Source organism: Onychomys torridus, chromosome 14 (assembly GCF_903995425.1).
Source record: "Onychomys torridus chromosome 14, mOncTor1.1, whole genome shotgun sequence".
Classification (NCBI taxonomy): Eukaryota; Metazoa; Chordata; class Mammalia; order Rodentia; family Cricetidae; genus Onychomys; species Onychomys torridus.
Window position 1 is genome coordinate 26,175,945 of NC_050456.1, and position 21,500 is coordinate 26,197,444.

General features: G+C 35.3%; 1 protein-coding gene across 2 annotated transcripts in view; it reads left to right on the plus strand.

Annotated features, from left to right (window-relative positions):
* The window catches only part of Mipol1 (mirror-image polydactyly 1), a 310,896-nt gene that overhangs the window by 42,560 nt on the left and 246,836 nt on the right, over positions 1–21,500 (plus strand). The window contains exon 1 of one of the 2 annotated variants that reach the window (XM_036206364.1): positions 16,842–16,866. The exons of the other annotated variant lie outside the window; for it this stretch is intronic. The gene's annotated coding sequence lies outside the window, so the exon portion shown is untranslated. Of the gene's footprint in view, positions 1–16,841; positions 16,867–21,500 lie in introns of those variants that run through there. 2 annotated transcript variants of the gene reach the window in all.

Consider the following 21,500-nt stretch of genomic DNA (forward strand, 5'->3'; position numbering starts at 1 on the left):
CCTTTATTTGCTCATTACTATTCCCTTCCCCCACTTAATCCTTCTAGTTCCCTGCTTATCTCTTCATAATACTATATTCTGTTTCCCTTCCTTGAAGATCCCTTCCTTCCCTCCTGGTCCCTTACTAGGTCTCTGACCTCTGTCAATATTCTGATCAAAACACACATATTTAAAGCTTAAAAACTAGCATTCACATATATGAGATGACGTGATATTTGTCCTTTTCAGTCTGATTTACCTCATTCAGTGTTTCAAGCTCTATCCATTTACCTGCAAATCTTATAACTTCATTTTTCTTAACATCTAATATTCCACTGTGTGAATGTACTACATTTTCATTATCTATCATCGTTTCATGAAGACCTAGGCTGGTTCCAGTCTCAGAGCAGCAATGAACGTGGATGAAAAAGTTCTGTATAATAAGATGTAGAGTCCTTTGGGTATATGCCTAAAGATGGTATAAATGGATCTTAAGGTAGATGGTAGATTTTTTGCGGAACTACCATGCTGATTTCCATAGTGACTGTACCAAGTTTGCACTCACAACATAAAAGAACTTCCCTTTCTTTGCATCCTCACCAGCATGTGCTGTCATATATATATATATATATATATATATATATATATATATATATATATATATATATAAATTGATATTGGCCATTCTGACTGGGGTAAAGTGAAATCTCAAAATAGTTTCAATTTGCATTTCCCTGATGTCTAAAGGTGTTAAACATTTTGTTAAGGGTTTCTCAGCCATTTGTGTTTCATTTTTTGAGAACTCTGTTTTTGTGTTATACCCCATTTTAAAACTGTGGTGTTATTACTATTTTTTTGATGTTTAGCATTTTTATTTCTTTATATAGTCTAGATACTAATCATCTGTAAGATATAGAATTGCTAAGGTTTTTTCCCCATTCTGTAGGCTGCTTCTTTGCTCAAATGGTGTCCTTTGCCATACAGAAGCTTTTTAGCTTCATGAGGTCCTATTTATTAATTGTTGGTCATATACCTGTGCTACTGTTATTCTTCTCAAGAAAATCCTTTCCTGTGCCAATGAAGTCAATCTGTTCCCTACTTTCTTTTCTATGAGATTCAGACTATTGTTCTTATGTTGAGGTCCTTGATACATTTGAGTTAATTTTTTGTGCAGGGTTATGGATATGGATCTATTTTAATTCTTCTCTATGTTGCTATCCTGCTTGAGCAGCACCATCTGTTGAAGATTCTGTCTTTTCTCCATGGTGTTTTGTTTTTGTTTGTTTTTTGTTTTTTGTTTGTTTTTGGCTTCTTTGCAAAATCTCAAGTGTCCATATGTTTGTGGAATTATGTCTGGGTCATCAATTAGATTTCATTGATCATCATGGTTTTTTTTTTTATTACTGTAGTTCTATAATACAACTCTAAGTCTGTAATAGTGATACCTCCAATATTTATTTCTTTTATTATTTAGTATTGTTATAGCTATCCTGTTTTTTTGTGTTTGTGTTTCCATGTGAAATTGATTCTTTATCAGCTATAGAAGTTTCATGGTGAAGTTTTTAGGTCTTTTATGTAAAAGTTCATATCACCTGAAAATAAAGGTACTTAAACTTCTTTCCTATTTGTATCCTGCTGATCTCCTTCAATTGTCTTATTGCTCTATCTGAAACTTCAAGTTCTATATTGAGTAGGTATGGAGAGAGTGGACAACCTTGTCTTGTTCCTGATTTTAGTGGAAATGCCTTGAGTTTCTCTCTATTTGAGTTAATTTTGGCTGTTGGATTGTTGTAAATTGCTTCTTTTATGTTGAGGTATGTTCCTTGTATCCCTGATATCTCAAGGACTTTTATCATGAAGAGATATTAGAGTGTATCAAAGGCTTTTTGTGCATCCAAGTAGATTACCATGTGGTTTTTGTCTTTCGTTCTATTTATATGGTGTTTTATGATTATTGGCTTATGTATGTTGAACCATTCCTGTATCTCCAGGATGAAGCCAACTTGATCATGGTGGATAACCTTTTTGATGTGTTCTTGGATTTGATTTGCAAGTATTTCATTGAGAATTTTTGCTCTATGTTCATAAGGTGTATTAGTCTATAATTGTCTTTTTTGTTGAGTCTGTGGTTTTGGAATCAGGATAATAGTGACTTTGTAAAAAGAAATAGAAAATGTTCCTCCATTTTCTGTTTTGTGGAATAATTTGAGAAGCACTGACATTAGTTCTTCTCTTAAAGTTTGGTAGAATTCTGTATTGATTATATCTGTTTTGGTTTGTTTTTTTTTTTTTGTCTTGAAACTTAATTACTGCTTCTGTTTCTCTAGGAGTTATTGATCTGTTTAAATTATTTATTTCATCTTATTTTAACTCTGATAAGTTGTATATATCAAGAAATTAATCCATTTCTTACAGGTTTTCCAGTTTGGTGGAATACAGATTTTCAGTATGTTCTCGCTGTTTTCTGAATTTCTTCAGTGTTTGTTGTAATGTCCTTCTTTTCATCTCTAATATTATTAATTTGCATCTTCTCTCTCCATCTTTTGGTTGATTGGACTAATGGTTTGTAAATTTCGTTAATTTTATCAAAGAACCAACTCTTCCTTCCATTGACTATTTATTTATTTATTTATTTGTATTTCATTGATTTCAGCCCTTAATTTATTTCTTCCCAGCTGCTTTAATGGGGTATTATTTCTTCTTGTTTTACTAGAGCTTTCAAATGTGCCATTAAGTTCTTAGTATAAGGTTTTCAGGTTTTTGATGTAGGCACTTAGTGCTATGAATTTGCTTCTTAGAACTACCTTAATTATGTCCCATATGTTTAGATATGTTATGTTTTAATTTCCATTCAATTCTAGAAAGTTTTAATTTCAGTTTTATTAAATTTGTTGAAACTTTCTTTGTATTCTAATATGTGGTCAATTTTGGAGAAAGTTCCATGCACTGCTGAAAAAAAAAACCTATTTTTAGTGTTTGGGTGAGACATTCTGTAGATCTCTTTGGTTTATGACATTATTTAAATTCAGCGATTCTATTTAATATTTGTCTGGGTGATTTATCTATTGACTATACTTGGGCATTGAAGTAACTCCCTATCAAAGTGTTAGGATCAAAATATAACGTTAGCTATATAGTAGTGTTTCTATTTTGAACTTGCACGCCTTCATGTTTGTGCATAAATGTTTAGAACTATAATATCATCTCAATAGTTTTTTCCTCTTAATAGTATGTATTGCCTGTCTCTACTTCTGATTAGTGTTGTTTTGGAGTCTATTTTGTCAAATATTAAAACAGCTATGCCTTCTTGCTTCTTAGCTGCATTTACTTAGAATAATTTTTTTCATCCTTTTCCCCTAATGCAGTGTCTATCTTTGATGGGTAGGTGCATTTCTTGGATACGTCAGAAAGATGGATCTTTTTTTTTTTTTTTTTTTAAATTGGGAATTGAAATCATTAATACTGAGCTATTAATGAGCAGAGTTTTATAGTCGGGAGTGTTTCTGGTCTTATCTGACCTTGGTTAGGACAAATCTCTCTCACCCGGCAGTCTCGCAGAGGCTCAGACAACCAAGTAAACACACAGAGATTTATATTACTTACAAATTGTATGGCCATGGCAGGTTTCTTGACTTTATTAACTCCCGTTATTTTGTTATTATTGTGTGTTTCTCCCTATCCCCTCTTTTTGATGAACTGTTTTGGTTTTATTCCTTTTGTCTTCTTGGCTATATGGAAGTGTATCATTGGACTAAAGTTTTCCTCCTTTGGTGCACTAAGATTGCCTATTTATTTTTATCATGGAAAGTTTTTACTTTTCATTCTCTATCAACTGTGCTTGATAGTTTTTCTGGGTATAGTTGTCTGGGCTGGCATCAGTGGTCTCAGAGCTTCCCGGTCCTTCTGGCTCTTAGAATATCCTTTGAAAAGTCAGGTATTATTCTAATGAGCCTGCCTTTATATGGGACTTTTTCTTTTTCCCTTGAAGCTTTTAAAACAGTTTGTTGTTGTTCTGTACATTTGGTGTTTTAATTATAATATATTGTGGAAAGTCTTTTCTGATTCTGTCTATTTGATATTGTGTATGCCTCTTGCACATTGATAGGCATCTCTTTCTTTAGATTGGGCAAATTTTCTTCTGTGATTTTGTTGAAAATATTTTCTGTGCCTGGGTTTTTTCCTTCCTCTAATCCTATTCATAGGTTTGGTCTTTTCATGGTGCCTCAGATTTCCTGGATGTTTTGTGCCTGGAATTTTTTTTAGATTTAACATTTTCTTTAGCTGAGCTATCCATTTCTTCTGTCTTGTCTTGGATACCTGAGATTCTTCCCTGTGTTCTAATCCATTCATGCTGCTTACTTTGAGTTTTTTTACCTGACATCCTAAGTTTTTTTCTTCCAGTTTTATTTTGGTTTCAGTTTTTTGGTTTGTTTTTGTGATTATATTTCTTTGTTAAATTCTTGTATGTTTTGAATTGTCTTCATTATTTCATTCAGCTGTTTGTGTTTTGACAGACTTCATTAAGTGATTTACTCATATTCTCTTTAGGGTCCTTGAACATATTCATAATTGCTGTTTTGAAGTTTTTGTCTTGAGTTTCAGCTACACAGCTTTTCTCAGGGCCCATTACAATGGGGCTGCTAGATGCTGGTGGAGACATATTGATTTGGTTATTCATGTTAGTGTTGTTGCACTGTGATCTATGCAGCTGGCAGTATGGTTTCAAAGTATTTCTTATATATCTGGTCTTGTCTTTGTTGGGTGGATTTTTCTTTCCATTCTTTGGTTGCTATTGCCTACTCTGGATCCTGTCCAACTGTGACAGCTGTGGGGGTCCCTGAATCCCAGCCAAGTGTGGTGGCTCTGAGGTCCCTGAATCCTTGCCTAGTGTGGGTGCTTTGGTTGCCTGGTAAAGATGAGTTCTGTGGGTTAGTTGCATCACAACAGAATGGCTATAAGGAAAAGCTAAGAGGCATGGCATGTAAGAACTAGGCGGACCTTGGGTCTGTACCAAGAGGCCATGTTCTTTTTCACCATTTTAATGATAAATTTTTCTTAATTGTTTTGATTGCTGAAAACTTTGGGTATTGTCCAGGGCTCTATCAAAGTCAGTTCATTGTAAAAAGAAGTAGGAAATGTTCCTCCATTTTCTGTTTTGTGGAATAATTTGAGAAGCATTGACATTAGTTCTTCTTTTAAAGTCTGGTAGAATTCTGTGCTGAATCCATTTGTTTTGTGTTTTGTTTTTGTCTTAAAACTTAATTACTGCTTCTGTTTCTCTAGAGGTTCATTTAAAACTCATTATTATATTTATTTATTTGTGTGTGTGTGCATGCACCTACCACTGCATGGGTATTGGAGGTCAGAGAACAACTTGTGGGAGTCCATTCTCTCCACCTAGTGAGTACCAGGGATTGAATTTTAGTTATCAGGTTTGAAGGCAAATGCCTTAACCTGTTAAGAAATCTTGCAAGGTCCCCACAGCCTCTTTGAACTACTACTCTGGAATAAAAAGACCTTATGATTTTTAGTTCACTTTATTTCCCTCAACAATACTTATCCTGTGCATTTGTGTATTCCATATCATTTGTCCCACCTTTGCACTGATTGAGAAACCTAGTACTCTTATTTTATTAGCTCAAGTCAGCAATTTGAGGACTATAAATTGGACATTTATCTTAGCACCTTAATTTTCCACTGAGCCAACAACTTTTATTACTAAATTTTTCTGTTTTCTTATTAGTTTTCTAAGACCTTTCTGTTGGATTTTTACCCAAATGATCCAAAACTATTGGCTGTTCATATTTTCTCTAAAGAATTATTGTACAGGTTTACCCACCACATTTTTACTTACTATAAGCTGTGCATAGCTAATTTTCAAAGACATTACTGTCTTCAGGGTAGGCAGAGGCATGCTGGTAGTTACTAATAAAAGATTGACTCTCTAGCAAAAAGGAATAAAAAGCCCTTATTTATAACCTATAGTTGTGGTTTTATGTAAGTACCCTGTCTCTGACTGATTGTTTAAAAATGTGGCACTGCTTATCTTGATTTCAAAAGACCCATAGTGGCGTTTGGCACCTGGATTCAATACGCCAGTTAGGGAACTCTTATTGTTACAACAAGTGGTCTGTTGTGGTGTGTGGGTGAGTCACAGGAGTCATATCAGATAGTAGTCTGTATTGGGAAGTTCTATGGCCTCTCTCTTTGTCTCTGTCTGTCTGTCTCTCTCCTTCCCTTTCTCCTCTCTCCCTTTCTCTCTCTTTTTCTTTCTCCCCCTCTCCACCCCTGACATGTACCTTAGTCAGCATAGTGCTGAATTATAGGCACATGAGCCACCACATCTGTTAGGGAGCCTGGGCATTACTATCAGTATTTTTTGAGATAGTGAATTGGAGAAAGTAGAAAGAGAAAAAAAAAGATAATGAATTCGCCTGTATTTGTGCAACCTTCTGCACTTTCTTTCTAGCACGTGTCTGTGTTATAAGTCATCTCTGTCAAGTGCATATAGAAATTTGTTTTTCTTACTGTAATGAAATACCTGAAGGTGGGTACTTAAAAAGAAAAATAATTTACTTAGCTCACATTTTTGGAGGCTGGTATTCCAGACAACATTGTGCTAGTTCTGCATAGGATCCTCTTGGCTGTATTACCTCAAGGTAGATGACACCACAATGTCAGGAACACATGGAGCAACAAGGGATCATTGTGACATAGGAAGCCAAAAAGAAATGGGAGGAGTCAGACTTATTCTTTCAATATTCATTTTATGAAATAAGCATTCCTTTCCTAAGGTAGACTCCTAAGGACCTAAAACGCTCCCACTGGGTGCTGCCTCTTAAAGGTTCCATTGCTTCCCCATCACTGCAATGGGTACTGAACTTCCAGCACGTGAGCCCTTGGGGGCAAAGTCCATCTAACCCATGGCAATAGCCATATTTAAATAATTGACAGATCCAGGAAATGGTGAAATTTTCTGAACTCAGAATTGCTGACTGACCTTTGATGATAGCCACAGTTTCTGACTGGGCCCAGAACAGGCTTGCTTATAATCTTAAAAAAGTAATGTATTAGCATTTACATTAGACAGATTTCAAATCTCTGCTGCTTTCTTTTTGAGAATCTGCTGAAGTATAGTCATTGGTTTCTATGCATCTTCATCCATGTGTCAGCATTAAGAATACTTATAAAAGTGCTTGCATATTGAGATCATGATGTCATAGCCTCAAGGGTCTAAAAGCACTGCCTAAGAGATGGTCCTTTTAAAACTCTATGTAGATTATTTTGCCTATGGCTCTATTCAAATTCATATTCCTTTGTTCTATCTTAAAGACTAGGCTTAGTAATATTCTTAGACAGCAAACAGAGCATCTCCAATCCCAGATAGTTCCATTAGCCTCTGATTATTCTGTTAAGGCAAGGTCAGTAAGGAATACTAAATTAGTTTTTAAAGATCATACATGTCCCTGTTATCTCAGACTTAAATCATTATCAAATCTTACCAGGCCTTAATTTATAGTAAGATTTGTTTTTAGCCAACTTTTTATTTTATCTGGGTGTTACAATTTGCATTTGGTGTGCCCCTCACAAAGACCCATGTGTTCTCAGTCCATGGCACAATTGGGAGGTGGTGAAACCATTTTAGAGGTGGGACCCATGAGGGCACATTATTGAAGTTTAAAGAGTGATGCCAAGAGTTTATTTGGTGTTTAAGTGGGTCAGCACATCATAGCTAAAGTGCTTATCCCCAGGAGTTGTCATAAGCCAAATAAAAAAAAGCTATTTATTCTGATGAAATTTCAGATGGAAATGATAACATGTTTTAGAAAATAGAGTAATGGCCATCTTTATCACTCAGAAAAAAATGTGTTAAGGTGCTTTCCTGATATCTGTGAAGTCCTGGGCTTGATTCTCAGCATCACAAACAAAACACAAAATCAATTCAGTGGACTTGTCTTTAGACATTGTGGAGTGCAGAACTTAAGAGCAGTGAGCTAGACTGTCTGGTGGAGGAAACATCTAAACAGGAGAGCATTGACATGATCACATGACTGCAAATATGCAATTCATAATTAATGGAGAAGCCTATTGGAAAGCGTCTGTAATCAAGGAATTCAGGGGCCTTGTCTTGGGTCTTAGTCACCTTGATTAAAATATGTAAATGAAAAATGAAGTCATAAGGAAGCTCAAGGACTCTTTTATTAGACTTTGAGAGACAAACCAGGGGCCGACAAGCTGTAAATCTTGGCTGGTAGGAAGAGGCAGATGGAGAAGAGGAAGAGAGAGTCAGACCTTTTGAGTTAGGGTCCCAGAAAATAGGTTAGCTAGGTCATGGAGGTTGGTAAGCAGCTGTGTGGGAAAGAGGAAGAGTGGAATATCCAGAGTTGGGACAAGCGTGCTCAAGTTTTTATCTGTATCGGAAGAGATAATGGGGAGGGGGATTATGCTTTTGATAGGTTAGAACTCAGGGTTTCAGTAGAGATCTGTGGACAGTTGCTCCAACGGTCACTGTGTTCTCTTGAGTAAGGAGTCAAAAGAGACTACAACTAGATTCAGAACCTGGCCTTTGACAGCTCCTCATTTCTCCCAGGTCAAAGATTTGGGGCATAGCTATTTCATCACTGCTCTGAGGAGTTACTTTGGTAAACAATTTAATATATATAATATGTATATATTTATATATATATATGTTTATAAATGTATTAAGTACACTTACAGCTACTAGCTTTTTGGTGACAGGGCCTCACTCTGTAGCCTGGAATGTAGTAGAACTTATGGACCTTAAACATGGCAATTCTGCATCAGCTTTCTAAATGAGTCAACCACATCTGGTTTTTATATACATTGTAATAAATTAATTTTGTTGTCCAGATTTGTTGTTGGTTTTTGTATAAGTTTAATGACTACTAATTGGTAAAAGGGATTCAGATTTTGAAGCAGAATTATATAGTCCTATCTTAGTTAGGGTTTCAATTGCTATGAAGAGACACTATGACCATGGCATATAAAAGAAACATTTAATTGGGGTGACTTTCAGAGGTTCAGTCTGTTATCATCATGACAGGGAACATGACAGTGTGCAGGCAAACATGATGCTGGTCACATCTTGATCAGAAGGCAACAGGAAGTTGACTGAGACAGTGAGAGGTATCCTGAGCATAAGAAACCTCAAAGCCCACCCCTACAGTGGCACACTTCCTCTAACAAGGCCATACCCACTCTAAGAAAGCTACACCTCCTAAAAGTGCTGCTCCCTATGAGATTATTGGGGTCACTTATATTCAAACTACCACAAGTCCTCATCACTATTTCTATTTATGATTTCTTTCTAAAAGCCATCAACTTTAGTTGATTTAAAAAATGTTGTACATATGTAAGAAACAATGACTTCTATAAAAAGGAACTATTTACAATGGTGATGTCTTTTAAAACACATTAGGGAATATTTTAGGGTCCTAAAGTTATGAGTTGAACAGATAATAAAACTCGATGACTTACACTGTATATAATTAAGGTGCTTCTCTAAAGTGTTGCATATGGCCTCTGAGTAGATTAATGAGTGTGGTGGTTTGAATAAAATTGGCTCCCATAGGCTCATATATTTGAATGATTAGTCATCAAGGAGTGCCACTATTTGAGAAGGATTAGGTGTGGACTTGTTGGAAGTGTGTCACTGGGGGTAGACTTTGAGGTTTAAAGAGTCCACACCAGCCACGGTGTAGTTAAAAGTTTTCTGGTCCCTCCTGGCTCCTGTGGCCCCTCAGCCACTTATAAAATAATCACTCAGAAGCTTATGTTAATTGTAACTGCTTGGGCATTAGCTCAGGCTTATTACTGACTAACTCTTACATTTAAATTAACCCATAATTCTTATTTATGTTTAGCCACATGGCTTGGTACCGTTTCTCAGTTTTGCCTTGTCATCTTGCTTCCTCTGTGTCTGGCTGGCGACTCCTGACTCAGCCTTCCTCTTCCAAGAATTCTGTGGTGATATTGTGTTCCCCAAAATATTGTGCACCCTAATAAACTTATCTGAGGTCAGAGAACAGAACAGCCACTAGATGTAGAGGCCAGAAAATGGTGGCACTCACACCTTTAATCCTAACATTCCAGAGGCAGAAGTCATTTGGATCTCTGTGAGTTCAAAGCCACACTGGAAACAGCCAGGAATGGTAACAAGAGCCTTTAATCCCAGGAAGTGATGGGAGGAAGCAGAAAGGTATTTAAAGTGTGAGGACGAGGAACTAGGCCTGGTTAAGCTTTTAGGCTTTTGAGCAGCAGTTCAGCTGAAATTCATTCTGGATGAGGACTCAGAGGCCTCCAGTTTGAGGAAACAGTTTGAGAAATTGGCAATGTGAGGTAGCTGTGGCTTGTTCTGCTTCTCTGATCTTCCACCTTTCACCCCAATACCTGGCCCTGGGTTTGTTTTTATTAATAAGACCCTTTAAAATTCATACTACAGAATTCTCCTTGTCTGCTTATCCCACCTATATTTCCTGCATGGCTACTGGCCAATCAGCTTTTTATTTATCAACCAATCAAAGCAACACATATTCACAGCATACAAAATAACATCCCATAGCACCACAGTCTCTTGGCTTTTGGATTAGGATGTAGCTTCTAGCTACATCTCCAACACCATGCCTGCCTGCCACCATGTTCCATGGATGACAATAATGGACTAAATCTCTGAAACTGTAAGCTAGCTCCAGTTAAATGCTTTCCTTTATGAGTTGCTATGGTCATGCCCTCTTCACAGCAATAGCACAGTCATTGAAACAGTGAAGGAGATGCTTGCTAAAGGTGACAGAGTGCACCTACCCTATTTCTCATATGCACTAAACTATTGCTAACAACGTAAACTTTAAAGTGGGGAGTAATTCCAAGATGTTTAAGAAAAATACATACATTCAACTAGAAACATTTTCTTTCAGTTCCTGTTTGCTAAAATGAAATTTGTAGGCTTTTTCCAATGATATATGTTGTGATATCCTGTGGGGTAGGTATTTATGTAGTATAGTGTGTATATATCACATATAGATATTCTATCATAAAAGGAAATACTCAAATGTGACAGACGAGAATGCTCCCTTTTGGTTCTAGAAGGAATTGTTGAGTCCTGTGTATTCTTGTGTATTCTTGTTCTTACACACATACACACACACACACACACACACACACGCACACACACACACGCGTTAGTAGAGATCCTCTTACCCATCTTCAGCGTTCATCCTTTATGGCCAGGTTAACTGAAGTTGTTTTATTATTCTCATGTCCACACTCCTCCTGTCTCGGTCTTTTCTCTCCCTGTTTTCTTCCTACTCAAGAATAACACTACTGATACATTCATCAGGAGGCATATAATGTTTGCTTTATTTTGAAATAGTTTCAATACTTATGACAGGATAAAATTTTCTTTTTCTTTCAGTTTTTGTTATTTGTTTCTTGATGCAGAGTTTCTCTGTGTAACAGTCCTGGCTGTCCTGGAACTCACTCTGTAGACCAGGCTGGCCTGAAACTCAGAGATCCACCTGCCTCTGCCTCCCAAGTTCTGGGATTAAAGGTGTGTGCCATCACTACCCAGCTTATTTTCTTTTTTCTTACTTGTTGTTTTATAAGTGCTTTTCTTACAAAACTCAAACTGTCAAGTTATTAATACAAGAAAATAGTTTGTAGGAATTATTATATTTCATAAATTTACACATCATATAAATTAAATTGTCCTGAAAGATGTAACATTCTTTTTAAAAAGTGGAAGGCATTCCTGAGAGAGGAAAATGTCTTTTAAAAATAGCATATATTTATTAATTTATTCAATACTTTGTCTGGACTCTTATACAATTGTATTGCTTAATTTTGTAGGTAATATTTTAAATTCAGTAAATTTTCCAATTTGAGATAGTTTTTGTAAAAATAAACCTTTTAAAGAACAATTTTGATTGAATGTGTATATCTATTCATCTATATCCTAAGAAACTCTTTATAGTTTGGTAAAAGAGAGATAACATAACACATGTGTTAGTACTTAAACTTCCTTGCTTTTTCAAGGAAAAATCCTATATTTTGGTGTCTTATTTATGGTTTTTTTTGTAATAATAAAATTTTATCATATTATCTGTGGAATAACTATTTTAGGATCATATATATACTTTTTCATTAGTGGAAAGATTTATTAGTTTAAATTAACTACAAAAATTACTTGAGATTTATGATTTTTCAAAAAAATGAATGGTATTGTCTGTGACCTTGTTGATACTAGATAAGAAATTCAAGCTATAATCCTGACATTTATTTTAGTATATTTAAAACTTGCTTCTAGTAATTGTATTCTACAACTTTGAAGCTATCTCTAGCTTTACACTTTATAGAAGAAAATGCCTAGCTTGTATGCACCATTGGTTGTTGGAAATAAATTTGTTCTATTGTCTTATGAAATTGCCTATCTGAACACTCTGAGTTAATGGAACTGTTATTAAATGTTCAAAACTCAATTTAACTGTTGGTGTTAGTTCTCTCTCTCTCTCTATATATATAGATACATATAGATAGATAGATAGATATAGATATAGATATATAGATATAATATGCTTTATTAATATCTTTATTAGTATGTATACTTAAACTTTAGAAACTATAGAATATTACTAAATGAATTTTTTTAAATTAGAGAAAATATATTATTATGAAATGGAATCAATTAGATACTTTATATGATTAGTTTTTTAAATTTATTTTAGAAGGATTTCTCTGGTAGCTGTTTTATTTGATTTCAAGTGTCTGTGCTTAAAAATTGTCATTAGAGATTGACTTGACTTGCTCTAATGCTTTTTACCATAGCTATGCCAAAAACTTCAGTTGGTTGTGTGGCAATGTAAGCTTTTGTGTGCAGGAATATGCCATTGCATCAGAACTTGGCACCCACACGGATCTTAAGAAAACAGGCTGTTTGTTCCGGGGAGAAACTATTCTATAAGCCAACTCTGTTTTTATAGTCTGTTCTTTGCTAGATTAAGTGATTTAGTTTAGTTTGGCTTGGGGCAAAATGTTTCAGAATATTTTATAAAATCCTGGTATATGATTAGCCCTTTGAAAATAGTACTAGTTTTAAAGTTTTGCTGTATTTTTTTAAACCATTGGGCTGTGCCATGTCATGTATTCTCAAGTGTTGTTCATAATTGTACTGAAGGCTTCTGCACCAGAGTATGCTCTTTTTCTTTGCAAATTTTGATAATGTAGAATACCAGACACTTAGTTTTTCCTTAATTTGATGACCTTTCATGACTATTCAGGTAGTTCAGAGCAAGTGCGTGGTTAAGGAATGAATGAATCATGAATGAATGCATTGATTTAGTGTAAGGAATTGGCTCATGTCTTATGAAGGCTGACAAGTCACAAGATCTGCAGTCAGCTGGAAGTATGAAAGCCTATGCTGCAGTTCCATCCCAATCTGCAGGCCTCAGAACCATGCGCCTTTATGGTGGTGTTCTGAGTTTGAAGCCTAGTAGTCTCGAGCGCGAACAAAGGTGACATTTGAATCTGAAGGCTGTTCCAGGCTGAAGGCAGTCAGGCAGTCTTCTCTCTGTACAGGTCAGCCTTTTTGTTTTGTTCATCAGACTTTCCACTGACCGACTGCTTGGCCCATTCTCATTAGGGAAGACAGTCCATTTGATTAAGTCTGTTGATTTCAAATGTTGTGCTTATCCAGATAAACCTTCTGAGCACAGGTAAATTATTACTTGATCAAGTAGCTGACCCAGCCAAGTTCACAGATACATTCTATATTACAATGACTCTAGTGATAGGAAATAGTCTTTTTAAAAAAGAAATTTGTTATGACTAAAGCAATATACCAAAGAGGAGTTATCTGTTGCAGGAAAGTAGTCATAATGTAGAATAACTTAGTTTCATTATAAAACTTAAAACTACAGACTCCTGAATTCTGAGACTACTATAAATAGTTCCTAGTTGAACTAAGAAATGTAGTTTTAAGAAACAGTTATGTCAGATGTGTTGACATAGCCTTTTAAATGAGCCCATGATCCCAGTGCTCAGGAGGCTAAGGAAAAAGGATGTTGAGTTTGAAGCCATCATGCTCTCCATAGAGTTCAAGGTCAGCATGTCTGAAAAAAGCAAAGGATGGTATGTAGCTCAATAGCTTGGCTAGTATGTGCAAGGCCCTAGGTTTAGTCCCCAGGACTGACATACAGATTTGGTCAATCGCCAGAAACCCTTACCATATTTATTCATTTGCCTTGAGCTTTTTCATATACTTAACCCAAGCAAGCAAATAACTACAACAAAATATAGAGTCATTGAAGATAGTTACCTTTCTCTTCATGTTGGCCCTCTCAGGTGAAATGTGATACCTTGATGGTTTCCATTTAAATCACAAACTTACCTATAAGCATTTAAATTTAAATGAAAATAATTCAGACCCACACTGAAACAATATACTTACAGATGTGAATGAAGTAGACACTTCTTTTTCTGATTGTCATCATCTTTCCTTCTAGCTCTAAGACCTTTTCTGCAGACAGTTCACTAGAAATAATTCCATGTGTGTCCAGATTTAAGAAAAATACTGTGTCTATTTAATCATAAATATGATGAAAATTTTTGCTGTTTTTAATGTATGAATACACTGTGTCACTTTGAAGAGATTATATTTTCATGAAAAACCTGTGTTCTTCTTTTTTTTATCTGTTAGAACAGTGTTTGGCTCATATTATATAAATGCTTAACAATATTTGTTAAAATAATCTTCCATACATTTTCTGTATACCTCTGTGTTTGTGGTATAAACCTTATAGATTTAATATGTTATAATTGGATCACATTTTCTTTGGCCAGTTCTTTATTGATGGACATTTATGTTCATTCCAATTTCTACCTGTCTTCTATCCACCCTCTGTCTTCATCACATACCTGGTGCTTATTTCACATTTTCCAAAGAAACAGAGATGCAGGAAATCAGGGGCTCCTTCTCTCCATGTATAAAGATGTTGAGATATATCAGAAACAAAGAAATAAAACCTAACTCAATTAGTTTTGTGATCTTTAGCTAAGATAGCTAGGTAACTTCTTTCTGAAGTGATGACTTCCTAGCCTAGCCTGACTGATGAGAAAAACCGTTCAGAGGTCTAGGTAAGAGTCTAGGCAGAGGAATAGCAAGTATAGAGGCATCAAGGCAAGAATTAGCTAGGTGTGTATGAGGAACGGAAGTCCAGCATGACTGAAGGCTCAGCATCTGCCCTTAGAAAATGTATTGCTTTCATGACTATTCTGTACATACAAACTTTTACATATTTTTATAATACCTTCAGTTTTAGAACTGTAAGGTCAAATAATAGGTAAATTTTCTTTTTTCTTTTTTTTTCATTTTTATTAAGACATTTTCTACTCACTCCAGAGACCACCCCCAGATACCCCCTCCTCTCTCCTCCCACCCCCTAGCACTCTCTCCCAAGCCACCCCACATCCCCACATCCCCCAAATCAAGGTCTCCCATGGGGAGTCAGCAGAGCCTGGCACGCTGAGCCTAGGCAGGTCCAATCTCCTTCCCACTGCACCAAGGCTGTCATACCACAGGCACCGGATTCCCAGAAGTCTGCCCATGCACCAGGGACAGATCCCAATCCCCCTGCCTGGGTGCCCCCCAAAGTAAATTTTCTATTTTTGGCAACTATGAGCCAGGGCCATATTTATTCCACATGCTTTCTCTCTGAACCTTCTCTTGCTTTCCTGGTTCTGAGGAACACTAGTTGCTGCTTTGTGGCAGAAAGAAGGCAGTTGACTGAAAGAAATTCTTTTGGAAAAAGAATGCACCAGGGATTGTGATTATTTGAGGGATTTTTGTTCAATAAGATGAAAAACTAGGTAGACTATATGCTTATGTTGTCCGTATGTTACATCATATGACAAGATAATTGGATCTTGAGTGTATGGTGCTCCCCTTTGGCCATTTAATGAAATTGTTTCCATAAAGAAACTGTCAACATTCTTAAATCTGGAAAAGATGAAATCTGAAGTTTGTAGTTGGATACATTGTAGTGTTACAAATGATTCCTAGTTTGGATTTGGCATACAAAAACTCATGATTCAATTAGGAGGAGATTATTTTGTTCAATAGGTAACCAACCAAAGCCAGCAAAAGAAGAAAAAAAAAAAAACCTTTGTGAAATGTAGTTAAAGAAAGTAGTATAAAGAAAGGTTATTTCTTATTAAAATTAAGTTTTTAAAACCCTGAAGGGCCTAGAGAGATGGTTCAGCAGTTAAGAGCAATGGATGCTCCTCCAGGGGTCCTGAGTTCAATTCCCAGCACCCACATGATGGCTAATAGTCATCTGTGACATCAGTCTCAGGGGATCTAACTCTTTCGTCTGTCCTCAGTAGGCACTGAGACATGCATGGATGATACATGCAAATAAAACACCTGTATACATAATTTTCTTAAAATCCTGGGTGCTGTAACACTGGTGAATGAAATCCCATTTAAAAAAAAAACTCTCTAAGAACATTAATTTTAAAAGTCAAATGTTAGACAAATTTGAAATTTCAGAGTAGCCTATGAACAAATTTTATTTCATGAAGTGTTTTAATGCTCAGTAAACAAAGAGAGGTAAACCACACTTGAGAGTATAGACATGTTTAAATTTTTTCTACATTTTTGGGTGAGTATAGGTAACTCTATCATACATTGAGATTCCATTTCCTTATAGAGAAAAGGGGGTGTGCAGTTTGCTTAGTTTATTATTTTCTTTTATTCTTCTCCATCACTGAGCGATCCATGCATCTTTCCTAGGGTCCTCCTTGCCAACCAGCCTCCCTGGAGCTGTGGGCTGCAGTCTGGCCATCCTTTACTTTACATCTAGTATCCACTTACAAGTGAGTACATACCATGTGTGTCCTTCTGAGTCTGGGTTACCTCACTCAGGATATTTTCTAGTTCCATCCATTTGCCTGCAAACCTCATGATTGTTTTTCTCTGCTGAGTAGTACTCCATTGTGTATATGTACCACATTTTCTTTATCCATTCTTCCGTTGAGGGGCATCTAGTTTACTTCCAGGTTCTGGCTATTACAAATAATGCTGCTATGAACACAGTTGAGCATGTTTCCCTGTGATATGATTGAGTATTCCTTGGGTATATGCCCAAGAGTGATGTAGCTGAGTCTTGAGGTAGATTGATTCTCAATTTCTGAGAAACCACCATACTGATTTCCAAAGTGGTTGTACAAGTTTACATTCCCATGAAACTCATTCCTTGAGAATTAAAAATAACTTGGAGGAATGAGGCTAAGAATTTGGGATGGAGAAGATTTTAACTAACAAAGGCTAATGTCATACAATGCTCATTTTATTAGTTTTTCAAAAACAGCATGTTCCCTTCAGCACAACTTACAATTTTGGTTTGAAGAGAATTATATTTTGCTTATTGAACTTTATGTAAATTACTAATAATTAAGCAATTAACTTGTATTGTCTATAAGTTAACTTTTTTTTATTAGGGAGCTAAATTTATCTGAGGATACTCTAAAATCATTCAATTATTTTTAATATAAGCCAATATTTCTTTGAAAGTAAGTTGTTATATGAAGTTCTTAAGGATAATAATCAGTATTTTATTATCCTTAACCTTTTCTGTAAAAAAGATAGAAAAGTAAAATATGTTACATGTGTATAGAAATTTATTCCTGTTATAATATATAGATATTTTAATTGTTTGGATCTCTAAAACATCTAATTTTTGCTTAAGAATATGCAAATGTGCCATTAAATCTGCTTTTTAAGATTTTCCCAGTTTAATGTCTGAATCCAAATTCATAAAGAGTTGGAAAAATGAGATGTCTGAGCTATAGGATTCACAGGGATTTCATATGAAGCCTATTTAATCAGGATAACACAGTTATTAATATTCATAATGTCAGCTGGAACACAAATGACAGACTATGAGGCCTAAAAATTTTACTTGGTGAATTTATTAAAAGTAGCTTAAAAAATTAATGGAATTTAAGTAAAGTTGGTGAATATGAAAATTGTGTTAGCAGAAAAAATTTCTATTAGAACTTTCTTTAAGATCATTTTGCATTGATGTCTTTTGACAGATTTCATTGGTACTTAAAGAAGATAGATGCATGAATGGTCATTTAAGAGGATTTAAACACATTGGCACATTAATTTTTACATGAATAATAAGTACTTTCCAAAAGCAATTAACTTACAGTGTACAAGATATGAATTGAAAAATAAGACTCTGACACCAAGGTCAAAGAAAATGTGCTGTACATTTTAAACTTCATGACAGGACTTTTTAATATTTTGATTTATTTTTATAGTTTACATAAGAAATTATTTTGAATATGATTTTAATGCATTTGAGAGCAAATTAGAAGAGCATTGGTTTAGAATTTTTTCCTTCCCAAAGAATGATGGTGTAGTGGTAAACATTATGTGTTTGCATTTATTGAAGACAAACATTTGTGATAATTGCAAAATTTTATTAGAACATGTTCAGTTCTGCAGAAAGGCAAAGGGATACATGTTAGAGTTTGTATTATAAAAATACAATAGATGTTTTTCACACAAACATTGATTATAACACCTTTAAAATATAATAAGTAAGCTTCCTAAATGTGTGACATTAAGGATCATCTGAGTAAAACATAAGTAGGTTCCTGCTTCATTTTAAAGTAAGGAAGAAAAACGTTGGGAGTTCTGTAAATAAGATCCATTTGCTGTAGTGCTCCTATGTTTTATTTTTCAAATTCTTATTGAGCTGCATAAATAGATCTGAATTAAGAGTACTTGCTGATCTTCCAGGGGTCCTGAATTTGGTTCCTAACATACTCACTGGGCAGGTAACAAGTGCGTTGACACTCCAGCTCCAAGACAACAGATGCCCTTTTTTGGCAGGCATGCACACATACATGGCACAAACACACAACAGAGCTACACACAATTTTTTTTTTAAATTATTCTTATAATGACAATTCTACCAGTCTTTAATTTTTATTATTAAACTTAAAAACAATTTTAGGCCATTATGTAAAGTCCTAATACATTGTCAGTTTACATTTTTCACACAAATCTTGCAGCTTATGAAAGCATAACTTAGTTATGAGATATACACTGCATTGACAGTCCAGATGGGTGCAAGAAGACTCACTTACAGTCAGTCAGTGCTACACAAGCATGATTTGGTTTCATTAAAAGTTTAGAAATTGCTCAGCTCATTTTGGCTCTCAGGACCAAAGATGTTACTTAGAAAAAAATTAATTACATTGATTCTATAAATTACTATACTATAATACATTTTTCTGGGCTTGTGAGATAAAAAGTAATGTAAAGTTAATATGCCATTTATTTATTGGCTAGAGGCTTTAAAGTTAAGATTTTTGAAGTGGAACTCTTTGGCTCTGAGAAATTCACTGATCTGCCCAGGAGAGGGCAGCATCTTACTACATCAGGCTTATTTAAAAAAATAAAAAAATTGCCCTGCTTAGGCTGTCAATGTTTCTTGTAATTACTCCCAGTATATTTGTTGCTTGCTTATGAATTAACTTGCATTTATGGAACTAAATCATTCCAATCATTTAATTACACCTGAGGAGCTGAACTATAATTGCCTGCTTCCAACTAGGATCTGATATGGCTTGAGCAGTATTAATTTGGTGTTTACTTTTCTGAGTGCTAAAAGCATTAAAATGATTGTGCAATGGGATTACATTTTACTAATTGCTGGCATTCATTAGCTGGGTAAATGATGAGGAAGAGTGACTGTATATTGCAGAGGGATAAAATTATGGTTTTAAATAGTATATTACTAAGCACATTAAGGCCTGTAAGACATGCTTTAAAATACTCCAGAGGTTATTAAAGACTGTATTTTCTACATGTCTTGCTATATGAATCTCTTATTAAAATACTGCAATTATTATTAACCTTTTTGGGCAATATGTAGGGAAATAGCTTCATTGACTAGAACATATTTCTTTGATATTAATAACTTCCTATATTTTCAGCTAATCCAAAAGTAAATGAGGAACTTAGAAAAAGATTGCCAACTCCAGATCAACATATTTAGAGAAAATTGGAAAAGAAGAAGCTTACCACAGCTTTATATAAGTACTTTTTGAAGAACACAGGGTTCTAGCTGGGAAGGATAACTTACTTCATTTTCCTTTAAAAAGAAAGGATGAAGAAAATAAATAAGGGAGGAAGTAAAACCTGTATTACTTTTATCATATTTATTAAAACAAGTGCAGAAGAAAAATCCCAATGATTTCATAAATTAATGATTAAAAAAGTAGACTAGCAATCTTAAATTGTCTTTACAGGTTTTAAATGAATATATGTGTGATAAATTTAAATCAATAAATTTGAAGTTTTAGATGTAAAGTTTATGGAATGAATAGTAAAGTGTTAAACACGTGAGATTGTAGTTGAAGATGTAAGTCAAATATATATTCTCTAACCCAAGAAGTTAGAATGTGTCAAAGTTTTAACCTGAATTTATGAAAACATATCTGTGATAAAATAACATTTTTCTGAATAAAGATTTAATTTCACTTGTTGAAGTTAATTTTCCTACTATAGATGTTTCAGAAAGCTGTTTATCCAATAAATCTGTTAAATAAAGGTAAGATTTAAGCGTGTTTTGATATATTGTTTTAAGTTTATTTATCCAGAGCTGGCTTTATTTTAGCTCCAGTCTTGGAGCCAAAAGCAGAGACAGTGCCAGAGCAAACAAGACAGAAGTGCACATGGAAGGCTGCTCAGAAGGTGGGGACTCCTGATCTTAATATCAAGCGCTTCATGTGGTGGAGTGTATTTGTCCTAACCAATATGTTAGCCTCAAACAACAAGTACACACACTCTCGTGAATGCATGCATGCATGCATTTGCACACAGTCATGTATACACACACACACACACACACACACACACACACACACACACACACACAAAGGAGACTCACACAGAAAGACCTATGGCAAAGGAGACACAAAGAAAGACATAGAGACTTATACACATACCCAAAAGGAATCATACATGCTCACAGAGAAAGAGAAAAACACAGAAAAGATTTTTCAAAGGGGAGAAAAAAAAAAGATGCACAGAAAAAGAAAAAAAATGTACACACAAAAGGACGAAGGCGACTGGGACAATGATTGACTGAGACAGACATACAGAGGCACAGTCAGAGAAAGACAGGAAGGGACATACTTGACCAAGACCCCCAAAAACAGAGATACACACGTGGAGATGCACGTAAAGAAACACACACAGTGGCTTGAAGAAAAGCAGAGATACCAGATTTGGAGAGACACACATCCTGGAGACAGAGCTACACAGTAAAGCAGAGAACGGGGGAAGAAACACACAATAGAAAGGGGCAGGCGTATGCACAGGAATGCAGAGGAACTAGCAGAGGCAAAAGACACCAGAGTGGCAGACTGGGCATGGGCGGACAAACATGGCCATGGGGCCTGGGGAGAAAGGCGCATCAAGAGAGAAA